Source organism: Copadichromis virginalis, linkage group LG20 (assembly GCF_057382275.1).
Source record: "Copadichromis virginalis isolate Kocher_CV1m ecotype Utaka linkage group LG20, C_Virginalis_male_GT1.1, whole genome shotgun sequence".
NCBI lineage: Eukaryota > Metazoa > Chordata > Actinopteri > Cichliformes > Cichlidae > Copadichromis > Copadichromis virginalis.
In genome coordinates, this window is record NC_140637.1 from 32,730,459 (window position 1) to 32,757,861 (window position 27,403).

The 27,403-nt window shown below is 42.8% G+C and overlaps 1 protein-coding gene across 4 annotated transcripts in view; it reads right to left on the bottom strand.

The window, feature by feature from the left end:
- sulf2b (sulfatase 2b) overlaps nt 1-27,403 on the bottom strand; it is a 111,673-nt gene that overhangs the window by 62,471 nt on the left and 21,799 nt on the right. For all 4 annotated transcript variants that reach the window (XM_085444972.1, XM_085444970.1, XM_085444971.1 and 1 more), the window contains exon 3: nt 13,252-13,309. The gene's annotated coding sequence lies outside the window, so the exon portion shown is untranslated. The remainder of the gene's footprint in view (nt 1-13,251; nt 13,310-27,403) is intronic.

Here is a 27,403-nt window from a genome sequence, read left to right on the forward strand (position 1 = left end):
GTAATCTGCTTGGAATCAGTTGGCAGTTCTCACCTCAACTCTTGAATGTGAAAAAAATGAAATCACCTGTAAACCGCTGATTTTAGCTAGAGGAATCTCTCTAATATCTAGAGTCACTTTGAAGACAACAACTGAGCGTAAACGGTCACAGACGTCCCCGATTGAAGGAACCATTTCAAAGGTTTATTTCACACAGCTGCAATAATCCATCCACAGTTTTCCCTGCAGTGACTGTTGCATCACTGAAATGTTTTTTTTTTTGACTAAATACACAAATTACCATTATTTCTATTTGATTAAATCAACTCATTTCCAATCAACATCAGGACCACTTAAATCAAACCCAGTATTTAATCTGCAGTAGTTTATATTTATATATACTCAATAATTAACTTTTATTATGGATGGATGGTGTTGTTCTGGGAGCATCCTGCTCTTCCTCTCAGTGTACGTGGAAAGTCTAAAGACAGATAAAGCAGCAGTGAGACCTCCCATAGCAGCAATCAGGCATCAGTAGCACAGGACAGGACATAGGTGGGTTGCAAAGTGGACTGCAGGTTAATGCAGGCTGAAGCAGCTTGGATTTGAGATTTGCTATTAGGATGTGCATTAAGGAAACAGCTGACAGTCGGTCCCAGTTTGCCGGTACTGCTGTCTGAAGGCAATGCTTCATCTTCACAGAATTTCCTGTAAAACATATTTTCAGCTGCAAATGAAATGTATGTGATATTTGTATATCATTGCTAGGCAACAGAACTTTAGACTTTGTTATGTCAGGAAGTGAAAAGAATCATTTTATCTGAATAATCTTGTTTTTATATTTGTAGGAAATCCAAATTGAAGTGAAACTAACATTTTGTTCTGTCTGCGCCCTGAAGCAGGGATACATAAACACGCAAGGAGCTGAAATGGAGCGCCGAGGCCAGAGTGGACGGAGCGGTCGCGAGGCAGGAATGAAGAGAGTGGAAAAGCCAAAGAGACGAGCGCGAGATGAGTTATCAGAATAATGAACTCTTCTTATCTCGCAGCACTCCTGAATGACGAGCAGCGTCGCGGACGGAGGGAGTGACGGATTGAAAGACGGTCTTTTGTCCCCGGGTGAGGAGCTCCTCTCACAGCAGCTCCCGTCTGGGTGATGAAATGAAATGCTAATGCAACGGCTCGCATACATCTGACGGCTAAACGTCACACTTCTCGCCCAGAATAACTGCTGCCCGAGGGAAAATCCTTTAACATGAGCATGAAAAAGTAAATAGTCAAAAATAAATGACTTGTAAAACAATTTGTATGAGCTGTGCTTGCACTGAATATATATCAGCACCTCGGCCGTTTTCAAGAACCTTCCTACCAGCAGTCAAAAGTTACAATTATTGGATAAATTGCAAATCTGACTGTTTTGCTCTAAATGTGGTTTTGCACGTGTCAAACAATAACTCCAGATCATCACAATAATTAATATTTATCTCAGAACCAGCTCTTTGTGTCACAAATGATACAGTTGAACCAGCTGGGCCATTTCTGTCAGTCATGTTGTGTTTTCACAGGCGAAATGCACGGTTGCATTTTTTCACTCTCTTTGCATTTAATAAAAAACTAATCCGGTCTTTAAGTCTGACGTCATTAGCTGTGTCCGCTTCAGGTCCCACTGTGGCATCACTGAGAGTTAAAAACTGTCTAAATTCTTTCATCTTTAATAAAATGATCAGCGTTGCTGCTTTACCAGGTGTAACAATTAAGTTTAACATTCAGGCATCCATGAAAACAGAACTGATTACATTTAACAAAGTTAGAAGTTAGCAGGAAGTTAGCTCGCTAATATAATATAGCATGTTCTGACTGAGAGATTTCTGAAAAAATGAAAACGTACAGCTCTGCTGTCACTTCCAACATAAATGAAGACAGGAAACTAAACAGCAGTGATGTTTGTAGGGTTACTGAAGTTGGGCTAGCTGGTATATAAGGATGTGCTACGTGATCGCTAGCGACACAGCTATGCTAGCATAAGATAAACACAGTGAAGCTGGAGGATGAACGCTAACTTTTTTCTACTCGATAAAAGTTAACGTGAGGGTTCCTGATGGTTAGAGACAAATGCAATCGTATAGCAGGATGCTGTAAATGGACCAAACTTCATTCAGGAGAACAACTGAGATTATTCATCCACAATACGAGGTTAGTCATTAATATACTGCTGCTGGGCTGTAGCTGCATCGTAAGGGTTTAAAAACGAAGCTTTAATATGATTAGAGGAAATAAAACCCGAGAGAGGCCGACAGTGATCACTGACTGTTTTATGGGCTTGTTCAGATTGAATAGAACGAGATACAAAGCATTAAAACACGTTAAAAACACAACAGCCTTAATAAACACAGAGTAGTTTGGAGCCGGAAGCAGAGTTCATACGTCAGTACAGATAGTTTAGAGTATAAAATATTCATCGGAAAACAGTGAAAATTCCCCGAAGCTTAATTTATTCAGGCTAATCCTCGGATTACCCTTTAAATAACCAAAAGTATGGTTAGTAGATTCTGACCAACAGACAATATTTAAGACAGTTACAGTTACTGATATTTGGAGATTTAAAAAGCTGACTTAAGGACGTATAAGTGGAATTTTTTATGTTTTCATTTTCAGGTACACATAACCAGCAGATCTCCCCAAATGTTGTTATGTGGTGTTTCTTTATTTTTTAAAATATTTTTTTACTCATTCACGCTCTGCCCGGCTCTGCTCGGATCAGCTGATTGTGGTTTGTGGCGTTTCAAACAGGTGTTACTAATTAATTAAGTTACATAATTGTGCCGCGGGGCTTCTCAGGCTGATAGTCTGGCCATGGTGACAATGCGTTTGTTACCCCACAAACAGACCGAGCACGGCCGCTTTGCTTTCCAGCTCTGATGCAGAAGATGAGGAGAGCAGGAAGTGAGAAATGCCACAAATCATTAGGTCAGCTTTTCAAAATAAAAGACAAAATGCTCTGGTTCTGACATACTCCTCGTGTGATTTGAAGCCAACCAGAAGACTCGGAAGGCCAGCGTTATTATCACGAGTCATGTGTTTCTATTATGTGGGTTATCATGTGTTTCTACTGCATCTGTGTGGGTCATAACAACTTTGCACTGTTAACCGCCATTACAGAGATTCAAAACAAAACCATTTTAAATAACTGTTTTTAAACTGACTGAGAGGACACAGCTGCACAGATGAATTTAGGGAACACCTCGGTGTCCTCCTGAGGGAGGGAAGTCTGTGCACCTCGGCTCAGCCTGCGATCCCGCTGACCGGGGCCTGGACAAGTGGCAGAAAATGGATGGATGGAAGCGACACTTTATTAAGTGCATTAAGGATCTCATCACTTAACTAGCCCGGCTATTCATCTGCGCATATGCTTTAATGAGCCAATCTTGCTCAACTTTGCACTGCAAATTCTTTAACCTGAAAGTTTCTTCTTGTGTTTATGAGACAAATATTTAAACCTGCTTTAAATGAACTTTAGCAACACTGTGCTGCAGTAACTGTAACTGTAAAAACAAAACCCAAAACATGCACTCAAAGAAGACAGAGTGCAGCTATTTTTGACACATAACAGATTCTGAGGTGATGCTACTGTCTGCAGTCAGATTCAGATTTATGATCCTAATTAATTCAGTTTACCAGTTCTTTTGATTTTTACTGACTGTAACCCGGAGCTGGACGAGACCAAGTTTCACAAAAGCCTGAAGACAAAACTGCAGAAAATAAAACACGAGCAAAAGACGGCGTGTGTGTGTGTGTGTGTGTGTGTGTGTGTGTGTGTCAGTAAGTTGTGTTATCGGGCTGCCAGAAGGTAATTACTGCCTCCATTAGAAAGATGTGTTCATGTTAAATGCTCACCCCTGACACTGCACACACTAAGAGACGCACACCGTGAAGACTTTGATCTGTGTGTGTGTGTGTGTGTGTGTGTGTGTGTGTGTGTGTGTGTGTGTGTGTGTGTGTGTGTGTGTGTGTTCATGTCTAAAAGCTCTCAGCAGAGCTCTGAGGAACTAAAAGCTGCTATTTTGTATCATTAAAGTGAATCACGGTGCCACATTAGAACCGACCCCAAGCGTTGGCGTCTGAACCTCATATAACATTTTTCAAAGGAATTCATAAACACACATAAATAACAACTACAATACTCGTAGCAACTGAAATAAAGTAACAGATTTAACATAATAAAACCTTCAATAACAACACACACACACACGCACAGAGGAAAAGGATATTCCACAAGTTTAAAAAGCAGTGCAGAGGCCTTGAAAGGACATTTATTCCAATCAGACTGTGGTGAAAACATAAAAATACATCAAGGTTTCTAAAATGTGACTGTGTGGGGTGCAGCCTCACGCACACACAGAGAGAGGCAGCACCTTAAACCTGCATTCAATTGAGTTTTATTCCTATAGCATTAAATCACAAGATCAGTCTCTTCAAAGTGCTTTATATTGTATGGGAAGGTATGACAAAGCGCTATGGCGAGAGTAGGAAGGAAAAACTCCCTTTTAACAGGAAGAAACGTCCAGGAGAACCAGGCTCAGGGAGGGGCGGGGCCATGTGCTGACCGGCTGGTGATGAGGGGAGGAAGATAGGACAAAGACACGCTGTGGAAGAGAGACAGATTAACAACAACTAACGAGAGGTGTGGCAACACATAGTGGCTGAAGAAGAAACACTCAGTGCATCATGGGAACCCATCCATGATGCCAAGCAGCCTACACCTATCACAGCCTAGCTAATGACTCAGAGTCACCTGATCCAGCCCCAACTATGACAAAGCAAAGTTTTAAGCCCAATCTTAGGAGCAGAGAAAGTGTCTGTGTCCCAAATCCAAATAGAAGAGAGGCTGATATCCAGCAGGCAGCAAAACCAATTCTGATCCTACTTCTTGACCTTAGTAAACAGTTTTCCTGATGACTTCATTGCCTCGCTCACTACTGAAAAATGTTTGTTTTTTTGTAAATGATGGTCCTTACTAGAGTCAGAATTATGTCTAGTTTAAAAAGAAAAACGATGACTGAAACTAAAACACTCAGATTGCATCTACAGGACGGACAGGCTAAGATCTAACTGCAAACAGGCTACAAGCTAGTCCAGAGCACATAGCACACAGTTGTACGATGAAGGAAGTGTCTGGTCAGGGTTGGACTCAGCACCCTGAAAACCAATCAAAACACAAAGTTTGATCTATAAAACGTGGTTTAAAGTGTCCAAAGGACTCTAAAGTAAGTGTCTCAAACTCAGACTATCCTTCACAGTCTAAAGTGAGATCTTGCTCATGACTAATTTATCAGGAAGCTGATACTTATTAAATGAACTGGTTCTTATATAGCGCTTTTCTACTCTGAGCACTCAAGGTGCTTCACATTCACCCATCTACACAAGATGTTTCTTCACAAGTGCTTCTATCTAACAATCACACACATTCATACTCCGACTGTAGAGGCTAAGCCTTCGCTTGAAGCCACTGAGGTGTTCGTTGGCGAAGGTGACGTGATGTCACTTGCATGAATTAACTTATTAAAGTTGATACAGTCCAATAACTCCAGCCTTACTCATCTTGTCCTTTAAATTCTTTATTTCCACGATTTAACAAAGCAGCGCAGCAAACTGTTTGCCTCCTTCTGATCAACAACACACCTTCCACTAATTACGTGTGTCTACCTTAAATGCCTTCACATAAACATACCATGCAGAAAAACTCAAAAGGTGACCTATAGCAGCTTACATAAGGTATCAACCCAAAAATGGCTCCTACACTGGCGGATGCATCGGAAAGCAACTCGGGGTTAGTATCTTGCCCAGGAGTGCAGACTGGAGCAGACGGGGATTGAACCACCAACTTCCTGATTAGTAGGTGCCCTGCTTGACCTCCTGAGCTACAGACGCCTCGAACACATAGACGCACAGTGTATTTGTTCAGCAGGTGTTTAACATCGTCCATTAGGGGCTCAGTTTAAATTCAGACTTTTCAATTCAATTCAATTCAATTTTATTTATGTAGCGCCAAATCACAACATAAGTCGCCTCAAGGCGCTTCATAGATACAGAGAAAAACCCAACAATCATATGACCCCCTATGAGCAAGCACTTTGGCGACAGTGGGAAGGAAAAACTCCCTTTTAACAGGAAGAAACCTCTGGCAGAACCAGGCTCAGGGAGGGGCGGGGCCATCTGCCGCGACCGGTTGGGGTGAGAGAAGGAAGACAGGATAAAGACATGCTGTGGAAGAGAGACAGAGATTAATAACAGATATGATTCAATGCAGAGAGGTCTGTTAACACATAGTGAGCGAGAAAGGTGACTGGAAAGGAAAGGACTGGACTTTTAAACATGACTGCTCCTTTTTCTGCTGGAGTGAATTACTCTGTGGAAAAAACGCAGTTTAATGGATGAAAATCCATGTGATCACACCAAAAGCTGGAACGCCATGACACTTAAAATAAAATGTTTCCATAGTGACGTTTGAAAATGAAATGGCTCATCAATGACAGATACCTGAGCTATTATCGAGTGGGGGGAAAAGCAAAGTGTTTCTCTGCAGACCTTCAGTTTCTCACTCTTCACTTAAGAATACAGGCAGTTAATTGCTGTAATTTTGTGCTATAATGGATTTAAGAAGTGTGAACAGGAGACAACTTTAGAATAATGAACCTGTGTAGGTTAATAAGTGTCAAACTGCTGGAGAATTAGTTATTAGCAAGACATCACTTAAGAATGCAGAACTCAGTCCACATTAGGCAGACCTTAATTAAGGAATAAAAGATATTTAATAAGTGCCACTAAAGGAAAATGACTAACTGTGCGGTATAAAGCCCACACACACCAAGACCTTAAGACTCTACTTAACGACCTCCCTACCAGCTATCAAGGTCCTGCTCTTCTAATAGTTAAAGCAGTGAATTTATGTTCCTCGGCACAAACTGTTACAAGCCTCACTCATTTAAATCGACACTCAGTTCAGAAACTCGTTTGTTCTCCTGCGCACGGCAAGAGTTGTGTAAGCTTCACAGTTTCTGCAGCACTGACTTGGCTGATCGACTCGGCACTGTGTGTGTGTGTGTATACGTTGGGCTGTTTGTGTGTTTGTCTCCTTTCAGACAAACAACAAAAGAGCTTTCAGATTCAAATTCAGTCCTGCAAAACAGATGATGGTGAGTTTGCAGGAGAAAAAAACGTCAAAGTGAAAAAAGGACACAGGAGAGAGAGAGGAGGAGAAAAAATCTCTCACTCCACAATTTGATTGCTGTTGTCATGGTAACCAGGCTGATGCTGATTATTATGGGCTACACTGAGATGTAGACTTAAAGAGCAGCTGCAGACACGATCTATCTATCCATCCATCCTTTGTGAGCTCATTAAAGCAAATAGAAAAGCATGACAGGCCAGTACCAGGTCCCTCCATCGGATTCTGCCTGCTTACACAAGCTGATCCCCGCCGGCATGTGAGAAAATAACGTTATAAATCCCTGCTGTAACACCACAGTGAGGGGGCCATACAGCCAAGCAGTCAGTGAGAAATACATCTAGAGCCACACCAGTGTTCCTACGAGGCACACGTGTTTATTATATCCTCACAATATGAGGAGTGTTGGAAAAATACATCCGAATTAGAACCACAAGGCTTTCATTCGCCCCGCCGCAGGGCTCGATCGTTTCCCGAAAACTCTTCGAAATGCATCATTCGGTCACACTGCTGTACAAATGTGAATTACTACACCGCAGAAATAAGAGAGCAGTCGACGTGCCACAAAAATCAAAATATGCTTTGTTTTGGTTTTTGCAATTTCTGGCAGATCCCCCCTTCAGGGTGGTGTCCTCGTGCAGCTCTGGACAGCCGCTGCTCCACACAACTCCCCTTCTACCCCATCTTTCCTCCTACTCCTCCAGTTCCAATACAAACTTTAGCACACAATAATTATATAAATGAAATAAAACTATTACTGTGTTGACTTTTTCAACATGTTCTTCTTCAGTCTTGACTTTTGCATCCAGTGGACTCCTTTACTTCACAGCGATGTCAATCAGCCGTCCCTGAAAGTCCAAACTTGCTAACATAGAGGAACCTCAACGCACGATTTGTCCTCCAAAATGATCCAAACAGTGTTTGTTGAGACCTATTAAAGTCTTTGTTAGCAAGATTTACAATCTTCTCAACAAAGGCGACTGAATGTTGAGGCGCTAATGATCTGCATGCTGCAGGGATGTGATGGATCCTTCGATACAGACTTCAAACAAACAAACAAAACCAAAAACTGAAGTGATAACGTCACGAAATGGACTCAAATATGTCATTTGTTCTGATTATTGTTGCCTCAGATGAAACCCGTCCAAACAGACGTCCTACAAATCCATCCTATTACTACCAGGTCCCCTTTCCCCCCTTTCACGTCACAAAGAGGCATATCATCAGAAATGAAAGCTTCAGAAGTGCTCTGTGTTTTTGACAAACAGGAGATGATGATTGGTCTGAAAGCTCCCCCCACCCTCCGCAGTTGGAAAGCACACTGAGCTCATCACATCCGATTGAGGCAGATGGCGAGTCTGCTTTCAGGGGACGAGGAAACTGAACTCAACACAGAAATACAAATTGCAAACGGATCCCAGTAAATGATAGTCGTGTTTGCTCTTCTGTTGTGCAGCTCACGGTGAGCAGAGTTCAGCAATCAGCACAATATTTGGTTTTCTCACGATCACGTCAGGACAACAGACTAATGGAGGAAAGAATAAACAAACAACGAAAAAAATTTCAAACCTTGTTGCAGGGTTGTTAATCACAGTTCAGGCACATGACAGCAAAGGGCATGACGCTGAGTCATCTCCTGTATATTTTAGTATGTCAGAAATATAATTTACATTCATCCAGGTTCAGATAAAAGGATTTTTAATTGTTGAAACGAGTACAAATCAATGGAGAGATACGAGAATTTGTTCAACTTAAAGATCTGAACTTGTATTTTGGACCAGTGACAGTCAATCAGTGCTTTCTTTGATCAAGTCCTAATTATGATGAGTTACAACAACTAAAGATGAACTGAAGTAATGAGAAATGGATGATTTAGAGTGAAGCTGAAAGGCTCAGACAGTGCAGAGATTCATTAACTGCTGACATCTGCATGGCTTTTAATTAGAAACGTGTTTTAATGTGAAAAAGTTCAGCTTCGTCTGGAGAGTCAGGAGCCTGGGTACAGTGACACAGTATTTATAGTTGACACGAGGATCGCCCAAACTGTTTTAAAGGAGCTGTAAATGCCTCTGGAGGGTCGCCCTGACCACGCGTCGACCTCCAGTGATGTTCTGCCATTTTTATTCTGCTCCAGGCTCTCTGATGTTTACCTTCTCCTCCAGTTTGAAGCCCACGGTGACACTGCAAAAGTTAAAATGTTCCTCATTCATCTTTTTCTGGTTTGACCTGATACCCGCGGCGTGGCTTGAGTATCATCCAGTATGAAGCAGTGATCCGATACCAGTCTACCAATCAATAATCTCTATCCCTCACTGTGGGGATGATTTGGGAATAGTTCTTTATGTCTAAGCAAGTGTCAGGCTCAGTTTAAACAGGGCGGCTAACTCAGTTAGGATCATTACTCATTGCTTATAAATCATTTGGTTGTAATGTCTGACATGTTTCATGGATACACACCTGGTGGGTCTGATTAGGGCTGGGTTTTGATGATCAATTTATTGATTAAAATCGATTCTGACTTGGATAACGTGATATCAGTTCATTAAAATCCTGAATTTTTTAATATAAATTTATTTTGCCAGAAATGCCAGAATCTCAGGTTAAAGCTCACAAAATTTCAACAACCATCAAACAGCTAAAGCAGTAACTGAGAGCAGGAACACGGATTCTGCACAAAGACGTAAACACAAAGCTTGACCCGCCGACGCATCAGGATCAATGAAATGTCGCCTTTCTCACCGACGGCACGGACGCGGTCGGGGCTGAAAGCCGACAGCTCGCTGATTCTGATGTTTCGGCGAGTCGAGCTTTGTGTCAGTGATGTGCGGATCGATCCTGAAATATCGATTCTTCCGATACCAGTCATTTATGTTCTAGAATCGATTCTCACATTAAAATATCGATATTTTAATAATTTTGGGTTAAATTGTAGTTTATCATTAACACAGTGGAAAGAAACTATAACATTCGGATTGTCTACATTGGAAGGAACTACTTCCTCTTCCGCCTTCCATAGTCATGTGTGAAATACAGCTGTATAACTGTGTCGCAGCCCCTTTGCGTGCGCACTCACAACAATAGCTGAGTGTAATTGGAGTCATGTGCTCACGTATTTTGCATCCACAAACAGCCAAGACGTGGTTTGCGATACATGTGGTAAGACAGTGAGGTGTTGTGGCAACACCACTGACCTTGTCAAACACCTCAGAGTAAACCATATCACAGAATATAACGAGCGTATGTTGAGGCGAACTGAAGAGGAGTAGTGGACAGGGACAGGTGCTGCTAGGGCGAGACAGACGTCTTCCACGGAGTCCTTTAGTGCTGCAGGCAGGCAACATGCTCAAATAGTGCACAACTTCATTTTTTTTTAAATTTCTATATGATGAACTCTGCATTATTAAGTGATAAGAACAAGTAACCTGATGTCCTGTAATCATTATGATGCTATAATTTGAGATACAATAAAAGATTAAAGATTTTGTACAAAGTATCGGTATCGGATCAGTATCGTCGATATACCACCCTGAATTTTACTTGGTATTGGATCGGAAAGGAAATCAGTGGTATCGCACATCACTACTTTGTGTTCACGCCCTTTTTGCTCTAGATTCAAAAGCTGCAGGTTTTATCTCTCTCCAAACAATATTGACTGAACCGGCAGCAAAAGAAGATCCAAACTGCGCTTCACATAAACATCGTCATGAATTCACTCTGACTTTTGCTGTTTTGCTTCCACCAGGATAAAATCACACTTCATGCACAGCTCTCTCTCTCTCTGTACTTCAAGGACAGTTTCCCGTCTAAAAATCTGTTTTCTTCATTATTCGTTTGTTTGTTGTGCACAAGTCTACTGCTGTTTACAGCCTGTCGGCCGCTGTTTTTTTCCTTTTACTTACTTCCAAAAAGAAAACCTAATTTCTGCCGTTCAATACTGAACAAAATTAAAATTTTTACAGTTGTGCAAAATTGCAAAACTCTCAGCTGTGTCTGTAATCAAACCTCTGTAACTTTGCTCTGCTTCACCTCAGCAGCATCAGGTCATGTTCATGTGTTGATTAATGGTTTTCCTTCGTTTTTGATCGACTGCAGAATATTTGTATAAAATCTCAGGCCAGGAAAATCTCCTTCATGTTTTTCTGTTTCATCCTCAGCTACTTTGACACAAAGGCCTCTGCTGTGATGTTTACACCGTTGATAAAGTCTCACAAGTGTCAGCTTTCTTTTTATAAATATAAAAATATGGAAATGTACTGATGCATGATCAGAATTATAATATTTCTGACTGTCTGAGGCAAAAATTTCCCCGATTCAAATCGAATCGAATCGATTCTAGAAATCAGTGACGATACCCATCCTTAGGTCCGATGGGTTCACCATCATTATCATTGTAACTGTCGTTACTTTTGTTGTAACTAATTATTTATTATTTTTCCTATTATTTCTGTCAGCCCTAATCAGTGCTAACAGTTGACCTGATTGGCCTCCCTGGACTTGTTTGGGGTGTAACAACAAGAACAATATTAATATTTACATTTATAACAAGCTGCAATAAACATACTTATTCTTCTTTACTTAAGTTAAGTTACTGTGTTGTGTTGCAGGTAGTGCCGATGTGGGACAGTTTTCCAGTTTCATTGTACTGTTGTGCTATGTATGACTGTGCAATGACAATAAAGTTATCTTATCTGTCCTTTTTCCTACTTTTCGGGGGGGGGGGGGGCTATTTGCTATCTGCATAAACTTCACTTGCCGTGTCAGCAGCACGTTACGTTGCCGCTACGTCAACTATCCGGTCCAGCTTCGGTGGACTGATATGTGATCCAAACATCGGGCTGACGTCTTTAACGTCTAACTCTGCAAACTTTTTGAATAATTCACTTGTTTTTCATGTTGTGAACCTTTTTTTAAATTTCAGTTTTGCTTTAATTTTGAGATTTTTTTTTAAATCTTCCAACAACAGGTTTGCTTTCTGCTGTTTAACCTGCTTTACGCCTTCACTTGATTCCTCTCTCCAGCTAATCATGACATCTTAGGCAGCGAGGCTCTCTTGCCCAAACCAGATGGAGTACTTCCAGTAGTGAGACCACGTTTGTCGCAGACCGTCTCCTGCTGTGAGCTTCCTGCCAGCAAGAAAAACTCTGGCAAATGCCCAGACCTGCTTCTTCCAACGTTTTAAGACGCTCGTATGAAAACAGAGAGTGCCGGCTTCAGGGCATCTCTATACATGCTAATAAAGATTTGAGTTTTGCACTAAAGATGGATAATATAGCTTTGATAAAACAGCAGAAACATTAAAAAAAACAACTTTGGGAGCAGAGGAAGGTAAAGAAGAAGAATGGGAGTGTTTCCAGCTTTGCAGGGACGGAGCCACTGAGGCGCCTCAGAAACAAGATCCACCGAGAGAGAGTAATGGCATGCTGCAGCCTACTGGGCCTCTGGCATCATTTGGCAGAGCGTGTGTGTGTGTGTGTCTCCCGCGGTCAGCCTTGTTGCCAGCAGCGGGCTGAACTAATCAGTTAGCGGGTTAGCTGCAGCGCGGCTTGACCTTTTGACCTCTGGCTGCTCTGACAGACGTATTAAAACATGAAAACCAGCAGAGCACTGAAATATCCAGAGACTCGCACGTCGCCGGCACACAACAGCGCATCACAACGCCGCCGGCCACGTAAAAGCTTTTTCAAATAAAATGCACCCAAATGTAACCATGGTTACAGATGAGAAACACGCACGGCTCAGTTATTTGTTGGTTCTCGTGATGGATGCTGCGTCTGACCAGCTGTAGCAGCCTGGCCGCAGGAGGCACACGGTGACGAATTCATCACACACCAAGAACTAATTGGTCCTGAGTGCGTCTGACTGCACAGCGGCACATATGTCTTTGTGAGGACCAACCTTGGACGTGAGGACGTTTTCGGTCCTCACTCACTTTGGGGCGGAGCTTCAAAGGACCGTTTGAGGGTTCTGGTTACAGTTACTCATTTAGTTTGGCCCGTGTGAAAGGCTGGTGAAGGCGCACAATGTGTATGTGTATGTGCGCGTGTTACCTTGTTCTGATGCTGTAGAGTGTGGCAAGTGTTTGACAGCGCTGGGCTCAGCAGGGACCTGAAACAAACAGACACACACATTAGATTAAACACACGCAAACAAACGACGTGACGCCATCACGGGAAACATCACTGATGTGTTTGAAAGTCCTGCCAGCGGTCCCCAGAGGCGCCGGTGCTCATTCCAGCAGACAGTTATCAAGGAGGACATTTTCTAAATGCCTGCGAGACATCTTGTGCATGCTGATTGTACGTAACGTCAAAAATGAACCGTAAGTGTGCACAGGCTTGATTTTTACAAGCAAGGGAAAAACAGATTACGAATAAAAGATGAAGAAATCGTGAAGATTAAACAGATAAACAAGTCTTAGTTTGGATATTTTGTAATGAGTTTGTAGATTTCCCACAGCTGATGGTAACAGCAGGCTGCCGGTTTGGAGAAGCCAATTCAGGAATACTGGTACAGAAGCTAAACAAAGTCCTGCTGTGAACAAGTCAGCAGCAATGTGGATTTTACACATGCATCCATCTTTTCAGTTCAGGGTCGTGTTTGCAGCATGTTTACAGAAATTGGAATGTGACTCTACTCGTGTGGACAAAACGAGCGTCCCCAAGAGTGTGAAGGCGTTTTTGAGACAACATGGTGTTTTAGTGTCAGGGGTACAATTAGGTTATGGTTGGGTTTAGGGCTGAGGGTTAGGGTCAGGCAGTCAGTTTTTAGGGTTAGGTGTTAGGTAAAGCATTACATCAATTAGATGTCCCCACGGAGATATAAAAACAGGACTGTGTGTGTGTGTTATTAGGCAAGAAGCAGTTAAACTGTGGGAGGATGTCAGGCCACCAGGAGAGAATCTATGCAGACATGGATTCAAACCCAGGACCTTCTTGCTGGGAGGAGACAGGTTTATCCCACCTACAAAGATCATCTGTTTAAACGTTCGCTATAACTGAGCATTTTTTAAATACAAGAAACCGAATGTAAGGGTTGCTCTTCCACTGCTGCCTTGATCGGTTACTTAATTTTATTCAGTGAACACATGAGCAGCATCAAAGCTGAGTAAGGCCACGCCCACACGTACACCGGGATTTTTGAAAACGCAGATTTTTCTGAGCGTTTGCGCCTTTCGTCCACAGGTAAACGCCGTTTTCACTGAAAACTGAGATTTTTGAAAACGTCTTTTTTGCGTTTACGTGTGTACGAAGAAAAAGGAGATTTAGTCACGCCACATCAAAGGTGTACGCCTTTTCTGATGTCACGTTTTGGGCCACGTTGTTGGTTACATGAGATGAATTTCTACAATGGAGACAAAATACTGCTGCTGCTAATCTATCTGCCAACGGCGTCGTCGGTTTTGAATAAATTAAATTTTAGAAAATTAAATTTATGCATGCTATATGTGTTTTATTGATTCCTAAGTTGTGAGTCTACACCAGCCAAAATACTGTTTTTAGTTATTAACATTTGAAACGATGAAGGCATCGGAAAAGTAACACAAAATGAGCTGCCATCCCAGAAAAACACAACAACTTTTTCATTAGTATTTAACCTTTTCAGCGGCACAAAACCCTGTTTAGTCTTTCCCTCCCAGGATTCGAGACTTCTGATTGGCCAACCTTTCTACACAGTTAGGATTTGGCATGTTCTCGACAGTGTTTGACTTTGTTTTTGGCGTTAACATGTGGACGGAGATATTTTTCAAAACTGCACGTGTGGACGGGATTTAAAAAAACAAAACAAAAAACAAAAACGGAAACTCCGTGTTTTCAAAAACACCCGTGTACGTGTGGATGTAGCCAAACAGGCAGAGCTCCTCTCTTCCATGAGGCAGCCTCCAGACGCCGTCCTGCCAAAGTCTGATGGCGTTTAAAGAGCGTAACGTTAGAACTGTCTGGGGAAGGTGAGGGAGTGAAAATATTCTACATCTGAAGTCCATGTCAGTGCTGACCACATGCACAGCAGCACTCTGGTTGGCGTCTTATTCTACGAGTATGCAGGAGACTTCCACAGCCTCAGAGTTTGAAAGAGAATTTGATGTTTGCTCTGAGGACAAGTTTGAAGTGCAGCAATGGCGCAACGTAAAAGTACTTCAAACAGCACTGCAGAGTTATTGTAAGGATGCTTTCATTTGATTTGATTTTATGGTACTTCAGTGGTGACCTGTCCTGGGTGTACCCCGCCTCTCGCCCTGTGGTGGGTGGGGTAGACTCCTCTCTGACTCTGGTTGGATGATAAAGGAGTAATAAAGAAATTAAAAATGCGCAGTAAGAGTAACGTTGTTGCTCTGACTTTATACCTCCATGACATCAGCTGTTTGTGAGGCTGCAGATCATGAAAAATGAACTCTGTGTGTGTTTTTGTATTGAAGTACCCGTCAGATTTAATTAGTCGTTGACTCTGTTCTGGATCATTCTGGTCCTCTTTAAACCCGGGGTCAGTGTTTTCATTGTGCTGGACTTGGTTGTGTTGTGTTGAGCTACAGTTGAGATTTTTGTGCAGGCACTGACAGAGATCATCATGATTCAAAACTTAACAGGTTATTATCTCCACTTATTGACTCCAGCTTGTGAGAAAATAACACAAAACTATTATCGACTTCATATTTCGGTGGCAGAAACCGACTTCCACAGTCAGGTCGTGCAGTCTGCAGAAAACTGGAAGCACTCATCTTTGGCAAATCATTTTCTAAACTATAAAACAATAGAGACATAAAACTGTGGGCTCATGTTGCTGTCCACACATTTTATTACAATAAATCTGGCTGGGCCACCATCTCTCCTTTCAAGTACAGCGATGACTGATAACTCCATTAACTTTTCCCTTATTGTAACAGCCAGATCTCACAGCGATACGACTGTAATCTCATTAAATACAGAATAAAAAGTATTATTTGGGTCATATTGCAGCAATAGTTCTGAATTTGACACATAATCAGTAGTTTCAAAGAAAATGTAACCTGCGTGACCTCAAATGAAACTTCACGAGCTTTCGTGTCGATCACTTTGAGAGACGGGGCCGGTCTGGGATCCTTTCGTGTGCTTTCAGCTCGTTTGTCTGCACAGACACATTTGATTGTTTGATCCTGTTTCCACTCTCAGATGCGTAAATCTCCGATGACAGGAAACACTTGTCGTCTTCGTGTTCTCGCTTGTTTAAAACCTGTGAACTGTGATCAGCGTGCAGCCCGAGGCACCCGAATGTTTGCATGTCGCACAAACCAAAATAGACTCAGAGTTTCATTAGAGCTCAGCTGCAAAACAACCTGGCTGGGATCAACGGGGGGCACCGGGAGGGGGCTCGGTCCCCATGTAGATGCTTTGTGTTTTTCTGCGAAAGGCCACTTTTCTTTGTTGAAACTGCATCCCCGGCAGAGTCATTATGAAGCAAATTAGCTCGGCGAGTGGAAGTTTCATTTTTCTTTCAGGGTTCAAACGGAAAACCACAAACACATTTAGACTGAGCTCAAACCAACAGAGGGCTTTGGTGAAGATGAAAAGATTTTCAAGCACCCGAGCACACCGTGTGACTCTTTACAAAAATAAAAAGCAACCCTCTTGACCCTGGAGGTCCCTCAGTCCTCTAAAACAGCGGTCTTCAACCTTTTTTGCGCCACGGACCGGTTTATGCCCGACAATATTTTCACGGACCGGCCTTTAAGGTGTCGCGGATAAATACAACAAAATAAAACTAGTACCGGTACCGAAAAAAGAAGATTTATTCGTAATTTATTCGTCGGGGTAGCTGTAGCTCAGGTGGCAGAGCAGGTCGGCCACTAATCAGAAGGTCGGTGGTTCGATCCCAGGCTGCCTCCTGGCTGCATGCCAAATATCCTTGGGCAACATACTAACCCCGTGTTTGCCTACTGGTGGTGGTCAGAGGGCCCGGTGGCGCCAGTGACGCCTCTGTCAGTGCGCCCCAGGGCGGCTGTGGCTACAATGTAGCTGCCATCACCAGTGGCTGGATGACTGGATGTAGTGTAAAGCGCTATACAAATGCAGGCCATTTACCACTTTTACCATAACACGTGAAAACAGAGTTAACGCTGAAAACCGATAAAAACCCTGAAAACCATACATTTCACACCTGAGCCTCAACTCTCGCGGCCCGGTACCAAACGACTCACGGACCGGTCCGAGGCCCGGGGGTTGGGGACCGCTGCTCTAAAACAAAACCACGTTAATCACATTGTATTTTATGACAAGCTGTCAGAGGCATTAAAACCAGGATATATCCACAGACTGTATATAAAAGATGGACACAATCACTGTGACATCACTCGCTGGTTTTGGTTTGTTCTTAGAGCACAAAATATGTGAGCAGTGTATGAATGTGCACTATTTACCAGACCTAAAGCCAACGATGTCCAAAACATATATAATAGAAGATTCCTCTACTTACATTTGTTAAGGTGCATTATCAGGAGACAAAGAAATGAGGAAAATATTAAAATTACTCTAAAGCTTTTAAATTAACATTCTGAGAAGTCTTATTCCTTTTCTTTTTGTATAGTGACTAAGTAATTCACAGATAATGACCCAGTGCTTCGAAATAAAATGTTAGAAATAAAACATACTATAGCGATGTAAAGCAATAGAATACAACATAAAACATGAAGTTAGTGTGGAGATACAGAAATTATTTTACTGCTACAATATAACCTGCACTATTAATTGCATTAATAATATACCCTACAGCCTTGATATTGCATTAAAGATGTTTATTAAAGCTATAGCCACCACGTTAACCTTTTTATTCCAGGTGCAGCTATGATTATTTTATACACATTGCATGTTTGTGCTCATTCAGAGTTGATGCTCAGTCTATTAAAGAAGGTTTTAAGCTTTGTGAAGCGCTATGTCGTCACAATCTATTGTGTAGGTGACTTGGAGCACAGAAGGATGAACAGCATACACGCTTACAACACACATATAATCCAGAAGCCTGCCAGGCAGGAGGCCCGAAATTCATTTAGCTTCTAACTGCATTTCAGTTTGCTTAGTAACAGATGACAGAAGACCAGTTAAGAAAAGGACAAGCCCTCAGAGACCATCTAGGCTTGAAATCTATTGCCATGTATGGAAGGTGTTATAGAAAGAGGAACTTCTGTGTCTGTTTTTAGCCATTTAGGATGTACAATTTACTGTAATCGATGTATTTGATCTGTAATCGACGCAAGAAGGGGCGTAAACCCTGATGTTATAAAATCATTTTCAAGTGTGTTCTTAGCAGGAGACATGTGCTGATGTGATGCTGCAGACTCCTGCGTGTGTTTTAATAAACTCATCGTTTGATTGCATCTCCTGGGCCCCTGTTGGTTTGTTTCATTGCTCAACATTTTCGAACTCGTGACATTAGTTAAAAGTTTGACTGTATAAAAACGTCTTCCTTTATAAGCCAGAAACATGACACCCAAATCTCTGAGACTGATATTCTGCCTAATTTCTGAAGAAACAATAATCATAGTTTGTTTTAAATCAATATTTAAAGGATTTAAAGGAAGGTGTCAGTGAACTATTGCTTGATTTTTGTCATTCGATCACTAAAACTAAACATTTTAGAAAACTCAGAAGCTGAAACAACCGTGTAACTGAACCTCATTAGCATAGAGATAATAAGAAATTGCTAACATAACACAAATACATCTAAAAATATGGCCAATGGGGAGAAGCCAAAAGAGAAGTGGACACAAAATAGACCTCTGAGGTACACCACGAGGCACAACTGTTCTTTCAGACATCACTCGATTACATACATATGGATATTATTGATCACAGTATCGGTATCAAGGCAGAGATCCACCATCATGACACTGATGTACAAGTGGTAAGAAAGAAGAAGCCAGATTAAAGCATCACCGAGACATTTAAGAACTTTTACTTCCAATTATAAATGAGACTCGTGTTTTCAGTGCAAAAATATTCAGCACAACAAGAAGAAAGTCTAAAGGCTAATCGTCAGAGAGAGGATGACACCATGGTAACAACTACTGCTGCTTGTGAGGCTGTGTGTGTGTGTGTGTGTGTGTGTGTGTGTGTGTGTGTGTGTGTGTGTGTGTGTGTGTGTGTGTGTTATAATTACTCCAGTGAGGCACTCTGCCAGTGATGCCTGCCTTTGGGGAGAAACACACACAAAACACTGAAAGACTATCTTATACACACTCACAAGGCTAAAACACAGAATTATCTCTCACACACACACACACACACACACACACACACACACACACACACACACACACAGCTCCACAGGTAGAGTAATGGAACAGTAAATCAACATGGTGACAGGAAGTTGGCGTGGCTGACAGGAAACGGAGAGTCTCTCCCCGGGTGGCTCGTCTTCTCTGCTGCACATCAGTGCAGAGTGTGTGTGTGTGTGTGTGTGTGTGTGTGTGTGTGTGTGTGTGTGTGTGTGTGTGTGTGTGTGTGTGACTACTGCAAAAAATGTTTATATTTTCTATCAAACTTTCTACATTTGATCATTTCAGGAGTGAAGATTGATGCGAGCTCCATCTGCATGGCGCGACAGAGATTTGGAGAAACAGTCAAACAAAGCAGTGAACATGAATCATTTCAAATGTTTCGTTTTCCGTCTGCTGAGAGAAACACCTGGAATTAATATTTTGCTAACTGCGTTATGGACAACCCAACCATCTGCACCATCACCTGCAGGTTTGCGTCCATCTGTGAGGCCGTGGACAGCTTTCCTTTTACTGAGCTGGTGATGGTGACGTCATAACAGATGATATCAGCAGATAAAATTACTTTTTCGACGTTGTAACAGCTTTGGACGGCCAGTGTTTGCTGGAGCCTGTTTTAATCTTGTCTTTCAATTAAAAGAAATAATCTCCAGAATAAAGATCATCAAACGTTAGTTGGATTCGTTAGTTTTAGTTTCACGATTGGGATTTTCTCACCTATGTGCATATTGACCACATACTGTACATAAAAGATGGCTGTAGCGCACTGTGATGTCACCTATTGTGATTAACTTTAAGCTAAACCTTAATATCAGCTAACTGGCACACAGAGAGCCTTTGATCAACAACACCAGAGGAAATAAAACTCAGAGGGTTTCTGTAGGTGAACCTGTCCCAGGATTATCTGCAGCCGCCCTCGTCTCAGGATTTGTCTCCTGCTCTGCTGCCAGTGGCATGAGGCACGTGGCTGTTGGTTTATTCTCTCTAGCTCAAGGTCTTCTGAGGGACCTGATGCAAGTTCACTTTGACCTGGAGCTCTCTTTGCTCCCACTGTGGAGTCTGTCCTGCAGTGACTGCTGGCTGGCCTTGGGAAACTGGTCTTATATTCCGGGATCCACCCCCTACCAGTTAAACCCGTGTCCCTCGTGACCCTCGCCTCATTTTTATTCATTTGCAACATTTGTTAACTTGCTAAACAACCACGATTACAGTATTAACCTGAATAACTGTGATGTGTGCAGCTGAACAGCATTACATCAAGGCCATCTTGGCTTTTTGAAACCAGACATCAGAAAAGTGGGACGGACTTTACCAATAAGACGCTCGCAGCTCATTGGCTAATGACTTGTGATTGATGAAGATCCCTGGTTGTACCTCGAGGTGACTGATGTTGTGATTTGGTGATTTATAAATAAAATACACTGAACATTGTATTAAATAAGATTTGAAAGTGTTCACTGATGTCACAGATCAAGGGTCGTTTTCCAACAAACATTTAGTTAATTGAGAGATGCCCCCTGCTGGCAACTGGAAAGAACTGGTGTTTTAGGCCCTTTTTAGAGCAGAAGGCCATCTTTTATATGCAGTTTATCCTATCAGCAGGTTCTAGGACTGTGTGCAGCATCAGCTGTGTTACCTTTGATTTAGTTTAAGCTACAATTTATAGAAACTAACTAAAGTTTATCTACTGCACTACAATATAAAGTGTGTTATCACACACAGCCAACATTCAAGGTAAAACGACTCACAACATTATGGTCCTTCACTGTATTAAGCCGCAGCTTATGTAAACACACTGATACGAAGACGGAGCTAATATGATGTCCCAGATGGAGATCCCCAGTGTAGGAGGGGTTTAGGTCATGAAATTCAATGTTTTTAGGGGGGAACTGGTCACACAGGGTTCAGGTTTCAGTTTGAGGCCTTTGCAGGACTCACTCGTTCTGCATGTAATTTTCATTTAGCCCATTTTCTCCGTACATTCATCACGAGGAGTAATAAAGCTGTGGGAGGAGTTTCCAGTCTTTCTGAGTCTTTGAGTTTTGAGTCTCTGTTACAACCCGTCCATCAGCACGTCCACGTTCTCCTCTCCCTTCTGTCTTTCTCTGTCCTTTTACTCTGGATTGAAATGCAGGTCACCAAATCCCTGCCCACACCGGGCGAATGCAGCAGCCGGCGAGCCGCATTTCCCAGGATGTATTTGTTGTTCTTTAGCTGCTCTCCTCTCTGGTTTAGAGTTTCTGAAACAGTAGCAGAAGAGAGCCGCAGGGAAGATTTAGTTTGTCCTCCACAGAGCAGGGGACATTTGTCTTCTTTATTTATTTATCTTTTTTTCCTGCGACGTACAAATAGCTGAAGGCTGTAGCAAGCAGCGGTCATCAGTTAGACTCAGCACTTCCCCCTTCTTTTCCTCCTCAATCTCCTCGCCTCCCTCAGCTCCTTCTCTTTCCTCTCACCCGTCCTCCACCTTTACCTGGTAGCCTGCTGACCTCTCAGCACACAAGAGATCTGTGTGTGTCACTGCGAGTCCCTCAGGCGGTATCCTCCACCAGTGAAGCAGCTGTTTTCCTGCGAGCAGGAGGAGAAGCAGCTGCTGCCTCGCTCTCTCTCAGATTCACCGAGTTTTCTCTGTTATTCATTTACTGACTCGACGTTCGCTCGGAGCCAGCGACTCTTCAGTCTGACCTCAGTCACATCAGCAACCCGAACCTAATCCTGCTCTGTGTAATGGATGCTTCTGCTAAATTACACATAAATGCCTCGGCTACCATTGAGGCAGGATTAGAGGCAGAGCAGCCAAAGAGCACACTTATCTAATCAGTGTTGGTCTAAAAATGAGTCAAGAGAAAAGTAATTATTAACACTACGTTGTCATTTTCCTCCTCAAAAGTTTATCTTTACTTTTAGGTAACTAATGCAGCTCTTTAATCATGACATTTATCTTTTTCATGCAGCTGCTCACCCGACATGAGGCATAAATGATCTTTAAAACAGGTAAGACACAATCATGAGAAAAATAAAATGAGGTTTGATGTAACAGGAGTTTCTAGGAGGTCTTAAAAATTTGCCAAATGCATCCTCAGAAGAACAGCTGTTCGTTTAAGAAACGCTAAATGAGCAGCATGGTGGCGCTGTGGTTAGCATTGCTGGTTCACAGTGAAAAAGCCCTGCGTCAGCTGGGATTGGCTCCAGAGTCAGTAGCTTGTAGAGCCTCCTTTAGCACTAATAACCTGAAGTAATGGTTTTATGTCTTTGACATCATTCTAGAGGAATTTTGCCACATTTATCGCTTCGGCTCATTGAGGTTTGAGAGCGTTTGTTCATGCACAGCTCTCTGAAGGTTCCCAAACAGCATCTCAGCCAGGCTGAGGTCTGGACTTGTTCCACTGCAGCACTTTGATTCTTTTTCTCCATTCTGCTGTGGATTTGCTGCTGAGCTTGGATCACTGTCCTGCTGCATGACCCAAGCTTTAGATGTTGGACACATGTCCTCACATTTAACTCTAGAATACTTTGACTCAGTAAGTGAAAGGTGCCCCAACTGTCACCCATCCACGCCGTGCTGATAGTTAGTGTGAGGTGTTTGTGCTCCAGACTTGGTGCTGTGAATCATGGACGGACATCTCCACTTTGGTCTTGTCTGCTAGAAGGACGCAGTTCCAGAGGTCTCTGGGTTTATGTGATGCAACTCCGCAAACCAAGCTGTGCTGACATATTCAGGCTTTTGTCCTGGCAAACCCTCCACAGGAGCCATGAAGCCTTCAGTGTTTTTCCCTTATTAATAATCTTTCTCACTGTAGAATGATCAACTTCAAGTTGCTTGGGGTGGACTTATGACACTTCCCAGAGTGCTGGGCAGCAACATTTGCTTCTTTAAGATCATTGCTGATGTCTTTCTTCCAACATGTCACCATTTTCATTTTCTGGCAAACTTACAGCGATCAAATTTCCCACACAGCAAGCAGTGAGAGGCGAGAGGAGACATGTTGCTGAGACGTTCCTGAAAAGGAAACGCTGACTGAAATGTTCATGCTCAAGCCTGTTAGAGGGACAACAAGACACCTGGACAGGTGCACGCACTTTTACTCAGCTTTCAATGAGCGGTTAAACAAAACTTCCTTTCAGTCTGCAGATCTTTAAGTCTGCTGCCAGTGACAACCAGTGGTGTCCAAAGACTTCACTAATGGACGGACGCTAATTAGACCTCTGAGGTGTCCTTACTCTAAACCCTCTAATCTTCTTGTCCTTTCCTCTTCACCCCTCGTCTGTCACCCTCATCATTCACAGCCTATCACAGTCTTCCATTGCAGCGACACCTGCCGCTCTCTCACTCCGTGATGTCATCTCTAATTAATTCATTACGAGCTGGAAAAAAACAAAAACAGATTGAACACAAAGCGACACAGGTCGATCAAAACGAGAGGACGGCGGCATCACATACGCTGCTCTTCCTCTACTATTTCCACCTCTCTCACTTTCTCTTCATCCCCCTCTCCATCCCTTCGGGCGGTTCATCCATCCTGCCCACTCAGAGACAGAAATAGACTGATGGAGAGCAGGAGCGCTCTGCTGGGAGATGACCACCGGACGCACACACTCACTTTACTGTATGCACACATATATTAAGACAAAACATGTAATGTATGCTCCTGCAGACCCTGCTGCAGATTTCTTCCACCTGATTCACGGCTGACAGCAGGTCTGACGGGATTCGACTCCTTTAATATTTACGTGCTCCTCACAGCCTCTGGTTTATTGCAGCTTCCAGCCTTGATGACGGCAGGATTTACATCCTGGCGGTTGTAGTGGCGTGCGTTTGTTTGTGCCTAATTAACTGAGCGTATATTATAGAACGTCAGTGAGTCATTTAACACACATGCCTTCGGTTTGCCTGCATTGAGCCAGGGGGGCCTGCATAGCAGCAGATATGATGGTGGACCTCAGCTGTGGAGGGATTTTTTAGTGGGTATGAATGAAGCAGAAACGTGTGGTTTTCATGTTAAATAACAAAAATGTAACTAAATGTAACTGTTAGCGAGTTTTCAGAATTGTTTGGGGCATTTTGAGCTTTTTTGGCAAACCGGAATGCCGGGAGAGAGCGAGGAGGAATGGCACACAGGAAGTGATCCGGAACCCTGCAGTGGCCTTCAGCATAAAGCTCACCCACTCAGCCTGGTGAGTTACAGCAGCAGGCTCTGGATACGATTTTAAATAAAGATTTAAAGAGTTACAGGTGGCTCTGTGGTGCAGAGAAAAGCAAAAAGCTTCCAGGTTTCTGGATTTTTCTGTACAGAGTGCATCTGTTGTCCCTGTGAAGGATTCCCACTTTTATTCCCACAGTCCAAAGACGTGGTCAGTGTGGGTGTGTGGTTTTCTGACTCTTAACCCTTCTGTATGCTGCTGAATCATGGAGCGCCCACAGCAGGCACTTTAGAACAATGGAGCTCCACCAAAGATCCCGAAGATCAACTCAATCGATGGAGACGCCAACATCAGTGATCTGAAGGAAACCATGATTCCCACCTCAGGAATGCTGCACCAACTCTGAGAGACCGGCCACAACACCCGTGATGCCATACACTGAGCAGAGGAAGGACAGCATGTCCCCATTACAAGGATAAGATCAAGACGGTTGGAAGAAATCTGCATGACAATGGAGAAGTGAAGAAAGCTGCTCTGAAGGGAAGTGCAAGTTGTGTAGCAGAGACTTCAGCGCCTTGAGGCAACTGTTGTTGTGATTTGGTGCTATATAAATAAAAGTGAACTGAACGGTGCAACAGCATCACAAAGAGCAAGACAACTCATCCAGAAGGAAGGAAGGAAGGAAGGAAGGAAGGAAGGAAGGAAGGACGGAAGGATTTTTTTGTTCCTCTTCCCATCACTTGGCTATGATTTAGCTACTTAGCTGAAATGCAGTCCATGATTGGCCATCATGTGGCTGAAGACAGGACAGCTTAGAGTCAGGAACAGGTCTAGTTACAGTCATTACAGTCATTTTAGTCCTCAGCTGTAGGTGTGAGGCTGATCTGTCAGCCAATCGGCTTCCAGATCACTGCTGCATTTGAATTTTGCAAATAATTTCCTCGGAGGATTGGACTGACGTAATGGAAATTGAAAAAAAAAAAAAAAGAAAGAAAGAAAGAAAAGGAGCCATTTATCATTTTCTGTAACACACACACACACACACACACACACACGCCTGCACTCCTATACTTGTGAGGACACAGTTCCAGTCTAAATCTCTCACAGATCAATATCTTGCTCTTCTCTGTATTTGACTCTTTATTACTCTGAAACCATTCAGGCAATCTGCTGGCTGCTTTACACATAAACATGTTAAATAAAGGTTAAACACACAAAGATCGCACACTCAATCGGCTGCCCTGACATTTAAACAATTACAGACTGATTATTACATTTCATTTAATATGAGTTTCTGTCACAAACTGTTTGACTGTCTCAGCCGGCCGGGAGCCTGCTGCTCAGGTTTAAATGCTGAGGCTCTGAAGCTGAATTTGTGTCGTGTTTTGTTACAAAGCTTATTGGTGACACAAAGTAATGGAAATTCAACAAACGCAAAGGCTACAGAGACGTTTTCCCAGGAGCGTCATACAAACATTCATCTCACAGAGAAAAAGGTAACGACAACCACTTGGTAAACCTGCACAGGCAGCCTACGTTAGTGAGTGGCTCCATGATAACCAGATGATTCAAGTCAGCATCATCACATCATCACAATAAAAAGTTACAGCTACGTTCCACACAGAGGTTCTCAAGCTGTGGCCCGGAGGCCAGCAGCAGGCCTCAGCAGCACTTAAACACATTCATATATCCACAGACAGCCACGTGCTCCTTTCTTAAAGCTCTTTTAGTCAAAACTCCGTTTCTTGGTCTCGCCTTGATCCAGCATGCAAACGGCCTGCTGATCTGATTTAATGAATGTTTAAAAAGATAAATGTAAACAGGCACAAATATGACAATTACTAACATTAAACATCAAAATTCTCCGTTCTCTCTTGGCTCTTGATGGAGGCGGTCGCACTTTCTCCCTCTCCCTTATCTTTCCTGATTGGCTTCTCATGGCCTTTGTATAGTCTCGCGCATTCTCTAACCCTAAGAGAGTCTCCCAGACTTGTTCTCTAAAAACCTGAAGAAGAATTATGGATTTAATCAACTGGTCAAATGGAATTGACCCCCTGCTGGGCTCGGGAGAGCCTGATTGTCCTGTGGAGATGTTTGCTGTCGGATACTTGATGGTCCGTTGCGTCGTGTGTCTGGCGACACTCTTGATGGAGGACACTGAACGACATCTACCAATTCGGAACCACAATAACAGAGTTCTGATCGGACCCGGCTTATCGAAGAACAAGAAGCGGCTACAGCTGTTCAAAATCCCACAAGGCTGTTCGACATGATAGACGATGGGCAGGGCTGTGAGTACTCAGACTGTGTTTACTGAATGCAATCTGGATAAGATCTTGCAGAAGAACAACGGGAATTGAGAGACCTGTGACCAGTGCCTCTTTCTTCATGTTGTGCATTTTCCATTGTTATACCTCTCTGACCCGTCTTCCCCATGTGATGTTTGTGTAATGTATGTATGGTCGGAAGGGTAAGATGGCGCTGGCACGGCTGGCACCCTTAACCCAATTTCCCTCGGGATGAATAAAGTATGATCAATCAATCAAAACCAATGAGCAATCTGCATTGTAAGACGCAGTGAGTTTTTTTCTCCTCTGATGTGCTGCTTCACAACGCTCCCTCCAATCCGAAGTTATTTCTGCTGTAGGCCGCCCGAAAAAGTGACAGACTCAATAAATCAAAAACAAGAGAGAATTTAATTCTGTCTCCTTTCCAGAGAAAAACAATCAGCGTGAGGCACCGATCACTTGGTAACTCCCGTACTGTGCAGGGATGAAGGCTGCAGTGAGAACGGGCCAATTAGACGTAGATTATCC